We start from the raw sequence: 7,860 nt of genomic DNA on the forward strand, positions 1-7,860 counted from the left end.
CAGACCATATTGCTTGCTTCAGACTCTGGCACTCTGGCCCTTTGTACCTACTGCCCTTCTGCTTTGCTGACTACTCCTCTTCAAAACTCAGCTGAGGATTTCCTCCTCTACAAAGCAGGTCTTCTTCTGTGGCTGGAGGGAAGAGCCAGATTCTTAGGTGTCCTACCGTGCTGTCTTCTTGCCCGTGTAGCTGCACTCACCTTTAAGCTGTTGGTTCCCACGTGTGGCTCTAAGCAATTTATAGGCAGAACTGACCTCTACTTCATTCCTTTACTTTATTATGACTGGTAGGAGAGTAACGTTTTTTCAGTCAATAAGAGAAGGATAGAGAGCTCTCATTCCCATCTGGCAAGACAATGGGTGAAAAAGCTGAGAAGCCAGACACTAAAGAGAGGAAACCTGCAGCCAAGGAGGCTGGTGCCACTGACATGGTTAAAAATGTTTTATGACATAAAAAGAGTAATGTGAAGGCTAAAAAGTCCCACTTTAGAAAGGGCAGCTCAGCGCACCAGAATCCCTGTCCTGATCAGAGGGACTGTCAGATACTCCTGATCTGTTATGTAGTAGAGAAAGGCTTTGTAAAAGAGGAAGTCCTCAGTTGCTAAATCCAAGGTTGAAAAGAAAAGGAAGAAGGTTCTTGCTACTGTCATAGAACCAGTTGGTGGTGATAAGGCTGTGGTACCCAGGTGCTTAAATCATGCAAAGATGCTATCCTACCTAAGATGTGTCTTGAAAGCCATCGAGCCATGGCAAAATACACCCCCCTTCATTCAGCGCATGAGACAACTTGGGAGCGAACTTCACTCAGTGCCATTTTGATCACCTGCACTGGGCACCAGAGAGGCGAGACAGTGGTTTTCCTAAAGCAGCTGGCTAGTGGCTTGCTACTTTGACTGTGACTCTCACCCTTAATCGCATTCCTCTGCATAGAATACACCAGAAATTTGTCATTGCCACCTTCACAAAAGAATTGATATCAGCGATGTGAAAATCTCCAAATACCTCACTGATGCTTAATTCAACAATAAGCTGCAAAGGTCCAGACACCGAAGAGTAAAATCTTCAACAGAGAAAGAGAAATAACAGATTTCAGAGCAGCACAACGTTGATCAGAAAGTGGTAGACTCACAAATTTTTTATCAAAAATCAAAGCTATTCCTCAGCTCCAGGGCTACATGGCATACAATTTTGCTTTCACAAATGGGATTTATCCTCACAATCGATGTTCTACACTTCATACTAAGAACCAAATTAACTGTAATGTTAAAAAAGAGGATGGAATGCTATCTTTCTAAAGCTTCAACAATGACAGCAAGAGTAAAATATGAAGCAGAACTGACAGGAGGCCTTCATGGTGGTTGGTCTTTTCACCCCTCCCGTCCCTGTCAGTGCCTGACTCTCAACAGTTTTTGCCTGACCGTTTTCCTGAGTGTGAGAGGTGACTTAGAGCAGTGTGCTAGGGTAATTTATTCTTATGAAGAGGGATGGGATTCTGATGGAAATGTACATTTTCTACAGTAGTTTTAAGAGATTACAGATCTATCAATGGGGATGTTTATAGTGATAAATGATGACTTTGTTCCTTGGAATATTTATAGTAAAGTAGGTGATAATTGCATTTTGGTGTAGCCTGAAACTCAAACACTACTGAAAACTAATGGTTAAAAATAATGATAATAATAATAACAACATGTCAAAAAACATCATGAATCTTATGATACCTATCAGAAACAGCAAAATGTTAGCAGGACTTGGTGGTGCATGCCTGTAATCCCAGCACTCTAGGAGACTGAGGTAGAATGATCACAAGTTTGAGGCTAGCCTGGGTAGGTTAGACATATGACATCTTGTCTCAAGATTAAAAGAAAATAGAGAAGGATAAGTATGTAGCTAAGTAAGAAGGTCCTGGGTTTAATGTTCCATACTACAGACAGGGCGAGAGGGAGAAAAAGAGGGACAGACAGAGGAGATAGATGGAGAAAGCAGAGATAGAGAGTGGAAGAGAGGAGGGAGAGAGGCAGAGGAAGAAAAGAGAAAGAATGTTAAAAGTGCAAACTTAGTTCTAAGGGACAATAAACAATTCTGAATATAAATACATGGTAGAGTTGATCAAGAGGTAAAGAAAATTGACCACTAGAGGGAGCTCGTGCTTTTAAAAATCAGTTACTACTGCAGCCACTGCGAATTTTTAATAAATCAGTAATGACGTGGTCTTGAATTGTTTTTGAAGGCTTCTTGTACTACGAAGGTGTCAGTGGGATGCGTAAGTGAAACATAAGTAAATCAATGTGAATATATTATAAATGGGTATAAATGTTCAAAACAGCAATCTCTGTTGTAAAATTATGGATTTAATTTTCTTTTCCTCCAAAATGTATTTTTGAAAGGATTTTCTTTGAAAAACCATATTTATCCAAAAAGTGAAAGGTTTGAGATTGTTTATTTTGTTTTCACTTATTCAAAGAATGGGAGATTGGTGTCATCATTTTATCATTATGTATACATGAAATGAATCTTGTTTCAGATTTATATCACCCCCCTGTGATGTTCCTTAAACTTATTCCCTTTAATACTGTCCCACTGCTTCAACTTGATTCAAGGGTTCATTTATTTTCCCTTGGTTGTCATGGTAGTTTCTGTCACGACAGGTCTTTGCAGGCTCACTAACAACCCTTGTACACAAGACAGTGTCTCCCAAAGGAATTTCACTTTATACATCACTTTCAGACTAATTAGGGTGGATGCCAGGGATTGAACCCAGGGCCTCATGCATGCTAAGCACACATTCTACAACTGCAGTTCCCAAACTAATTTTCATGAAACGTATTTTTTATCACATTACCTTTTTGCTCAGGAACCTACTTAGTAGCTCCCTATCTGCACAAAACAAATCAACGAACTACCACTTGGCTTTAAGATCCAATTTCATATTCTCTCTTTAGGCCTAGCAACTCTCGGCTAGAGTAACTCTCTCCCTGTCTTTTCTGAGATCATTGTTTCCTTCTTGTCTCTTTACTGCTTCACTTGGTCGTTGCTGTGTGCACGTCTTAAACAGAGGGCAAGCCAAAGAGAATCCGACTTTGGAGATATTCTGAAGGGGAAAGGATGAAGCTGTGAGTTCCAGCTACCTAACAGGCCACCTTTGTACTGAGTAGCTTAAATAACCATTATCTCTCAAGATTCAGAGGGTTGACTTAGTTTGGTGGTTATGACTTGGAGCTGTAAATGTGGCTGCTGGGCTAGAGTCACCTGGATGCTCAGCTGGGTTCAATGTTAGCAATGCCTTCTTCATGTACAAATCTGGCCATCTGAACTGGGATGCCAGAATCTCTGTGTATTGGGCCAATACTTTACACTCTCTAGATGACCCCTCAACGTGGCAGGGATAGGCTTCCTCAAAGCACAGGGAGCTCAAATTAGACATCTTGTATAGGTGGCTGATTTTCCCCAAACATACATTTTAAAGGACCAGATAGGGGTGTCAAGGCTTCTTATCCTGCTGTCTAGGAATCACACAGCATCTCTTCCTGCAAGTGCCAGCTTGTATCCAATGTAGGAAGGCACATCTTCTTTAGGGAGCCAAGCTAGGACAGGCTACTGTCTCTCAACCCACTTACCCCATTCTGAGTCAGGAGTCCCCACAGGGTTTCTCAGACTCCATTCATTAAGTCTTTCGTATATTCCCAAGGTTTCTTTCTCGCCTCCCTTTTGGGAGTTGTTTTGTCGCAGTGCCTTTATCCAGTCACTGCCACAGCTCAGTGAGAAGGCTCATCCTTCCAGTTTCTGCCAGGAATGCCTGACTCACTCTTTCTGTGGTCTTCTGTGAGCCAGTGGGACTCATGCACAAACAACAGGTGTGCAGAGGGTCATCTTGAGAATATGGAGGTTCTGTAAACTTAAGGAAATGTCGATATTAAGACAGAAAGGGAAGACAGAAAGTGAGGACAGAGGGACAAAGGAAAGGGGTGGGAGACAAGACAGGAGCACGTACAATGACAGCAACAGCCCTGAATAGAAGTGGTCAGGCCATGGGGTAGTCTACAGGTGTGGTAAATGTGAATGACATCATCCACTGAAAGTGTAAAGGAATGAGAGAGTGAACTGGATACTGAATATACTCATGTATGGTCATCACTTCGGATCTGACATGGGATGGGGGTTGGGAGGAAATTCTTGATCTACTGGTTCGAGAGAGATGTTCAGATTTTCTCAGTTATCAGCAGGCAAGACTCAACTGTAGGCACTGGACAGCCAATTCTCTATTGCTAGCGGCTCTTTGCAGACGAAATCAAAAGCTGGATTAATAATATTTAGGGTGAACAAGTATAAAGCTGTGAGCGGGTTGAGAGCGAATATCATGTAGGTAACTTCTGATCTGCTCTTTCACTCTAAGGCTGAGTGTGCACTGCCGAGTTCTTTTTTTTCTTTCAGCCTTCGGAGCTTTGCTTCCCCTTCCCCCAGCTCATTTAAAGGTTAAAGACTTGAAATGGGCAACATAATTGAGACAAGCCCGGGAGGAAGTGGTGTTGGCATGTCGGGGTAGAGCCAAGATTGGAGAGGCGCCAGTGCCCAGGACCTGCATTGCTTCTTTTTGTCCTTCTTCTCTGCTAAATGTGTCTCTGAAGCACAGTAGAATATTCTCGAGGCAAACAAAGTCCACTGACCACATTCCAAGAAAATCAGCAACAACACCCAGTTGTCTTTGAGAGGAAAGCCGACAACACTGGAAAGAGACACGACATTTTGAGAAATATGCCAGAGCCACTCGGCTCTCTTTCAGACCCCACAGTGGGGTCCTGGCGCCGTGGGCGAACAAAGGCGCTGGAGGAGACCGCGGAGGCCGGGGAGGGCTGGCAGGCTGCAGAGGGGCAGGGGCCGTCGGAGAGGACGCTCAGTCCGCACTCCCTGGCTCTCCTCTCCTGCAGGTTCCGGGCCCCTCACTCTGCAGCAGGGCTCCAGGGGACGCCCTCGGTCTGGGGCGGGTTTTGCTCTCGCAGCGGGGAGGGGTCGACAGGGCCGAAGGCGGAGGGGCCGCAGGGCGGCCGAGCGCCGGGCCAGGCCCACTGCCCGCTTCCGGGCTCTAGGAATGGAAGCGGGAACGCCTCGTCCGGCTTCCTATCATTCAGTCAGTGCGGGCCCGGCCGGCGGTGAGCTCGCGTTAGGAGAAAACAAACGCCCAGGAGAGAAGGCCACGAAGCAGGAAACGAGGCCAACTAAGAAACGCCAGTCCTCAGCTGCAGAGCTCGGGAGACCTCGGCTTCAGTGCCGGAAGTAAAGGAAGGGCACGCAGGATGCGAGGGAGGAGCGGGCGGCAGGGTGCGCGCATGCGCAGTCCCGTTCGGCCGCCCGCCCGCTCCAGGGAAACGGCTTTGGATGGGCGCGTGCGCGCGGTGGTCTTTCTCTAGCTGTGCAATCTACAGCGCAGTTACCTCGGGAACGACTTGGCTGGGGGTGTGTGATTTCCTGAGATGCATAGAATATTTTTGCTCGTTTTAAAACGTGATCATTTGGTTACTCTCTTTATGAAAATGCCGTTGCCTGAACTGATTATACTCCAACTTCTCAGAGTAGCTTCTAAAAGCATCCTCACGAACTGAGGTAGCGAACTGCGGGCGCCTGAGGAGCAACGCCAAGTCCCACCATTTTGGCTGAAAGATGGGGACCAGAACGTTCCCCAGTATCTCTGTTCAGAGATGTTGTAGGCTTCAGGGTGTGAAAAAATGCCCACATGTGTTATCAGTTAGTGTCGGCACCAAAAGGTAGCCAAGACTATGTATAAGAAAGAGGGAGGAAGCAATAGCATGGGTCCAGAAGTCAGACACTAGTCTAGAAGAAATGAGCGCTTCTTTAGTCTTAAGTAACGCAACCCGCTGTTCCACAAAGGTGGTGCATTTCTTTGACTCGAGTTATGCTATTGTTCCTGTTTTCTAGAGCTCCGATGTGAGCAGAATTCAAGGGGGTGGGGGTGGGGGGTGGCAAATAAACAGTCTTTAGAAGCCTCTTCTAAGGACGTTTTAGTAGATTCAGCTTGCTCTCATCAAATAACCACCACCCTCTCTAGCACTTCTGCTCTGTGTACCCTGGTAAGTCACGTCACCCTATTTTCTCTTAACTGTGACTTGCATGGCCCTAGAAGGGATAGTGGGAACACCTGTATGCAGTGGGTCTGGGGTAGCAGAGCAAAGTGTGGGGAGCTTGCCACGTTCAACATAGGCAAGTCTGCATTCCGGGGAACTTACTGGGTCCTTCTGAGTCTGCATTAGAGGCAGTACAGTGATTTCACTTAGGCTTCCCACACATTTCACAGAGTAGGTCCCTGGATATGGAATTTGAATGACCTGTCTTTACGTTTTCCTTTATACTCTATCCCATTTGACAGTCTAATCTGGATTTCTTCTTTAGAAACAATCACCTGGCAAAGATTAGCCCTGTATATCACTGGGGAGTCACTAGACACAGCTAGAGTCTTAGGGAGAAATGTCTCCTTCAAATGAAGTATCCTGAAATAGTTGATGGGCATTCAGTGGGCTGTTTGTGGAAGAGGCCTTTGTTAACATAGCAGTTGGTCAAAGCAATGCTTTGTCAAAGGGATAGAGGCTACATTGGAAATTTACAACAATTTAAGATCTACCGCTTGTACAATGGATTTATACATATTCTATAAAAACAATATAGTTTAAATTATATCAAATATGACTGTATTTTCTACTTTAAATGCCTATATTTGCCTTCATCAGTGGCTTGTAATATGTGCGTTTAAGCTGCCCAAATTCAACCAGCAGTGAGCTGGTAATTGTGTCTTCTAGTTCACTTGATGGCATATAATGGTGGGGTACTAGTGATTATACCCAGGGCTGAGTTACTTCCTCAGTCCTTCTTTTATTTTTTATTTTGAGACAAAGTCTCTTAAGTTTCTAGTTTGCCTAGGGTGGGCTCCTACTTTTGATCCTCCTGCCTAATCCCATAGTGCTGAAATTCTAAGTGTGTGCCACCACACCCAACTTTAGTGGCATATGATTTTTACTAAGATTCCTACAGACCAACTCTTCATTTGGTGTTCAACTAGCAGTGCTATGTTTTAATGCTGGAGAAAAAATCGCTGCATTTGACTTACTTAGAGAATGTGTGCTTGTCTCCAACATAGTGCCTCTTAAGAGAACTCTACCATCAATTTTGACTCCACATGGTTTCTACTATGCATGCTTATGATGTGAGGCCACGTGGGTACATGGTCATGTTTCAGGCCTATCCAGAGTTCTAATAACAAGCATTATTTCCACCAGGACATGTTTGAATATGATTCCACACAATTTATTGGTGTGAAGTTACAATTAATTTTTTGGAAGAGATACTTGTTGGCATATCAGGAGCCAAAGGCTCCTCCCTCCATTTCTTAAGACTGAGAAAGAGGCAGCACCATTCTACCACGGACACACAGGCAGGCGCACTGTTAGTTCCTATTGAGTTGAAAGGGTATTTCATGATTACTTTTTAATTTAGCATTCCATTTTCTAATCTATCACAAAGATACAATTGCTCATATTGAAAGATATGTGTACCAGATTATTAGTTGGAGCACTATTTGTTTATCTGAAACAAATATTTATCATAATGAAGGGTAATTATAAACAAAATCCATATAGGGACCCTTAATTATGGTACATCCACACAATGGAGTATATTACATCTGTGAAAAGAGTATATATTACTAGGGAAGATTTCTAATATATATTGGTATAATTTTAAGATATAAACTTCAACACAGAATGAAAAAAGCTTAATTATGCATTACATTGGTGGCATATTCCTGCAGGCAGAAACTATTTGAAGTGATTTTAGTATTTTTTTTTTTTTTTTTTT

At 43.9% G+C, this 7,860-nt stretch overlaps 1 pseudogene; it reads left to right on the plus strand.

Annotated features, from left to right (window-relative positions):
- Positions 1 to 5,275, plus strand: part of LOC102011905 — a 29,602-nt pseudogene extending 24,327 nt beyond the window's left edge.
- Positions 5,276 to 7,860: the final 2,585 nt, after the last annotated feature.

This window comes from Chinchilla lanigera, unplaced genomic scaffold (assembly GCF_000276665.1).
Source record: "Chinchilla lanigera isolate Chin_1 unplaced genomic scaffold, ChiLan1.0 scaffold00125, whole genome shotgun sequence".
NCBI lineage: Eukaryota > Metazoa > Chordata > Mammalia > Rodentia > Chinchillidae > Chinchilla > Chinchilla lanigera.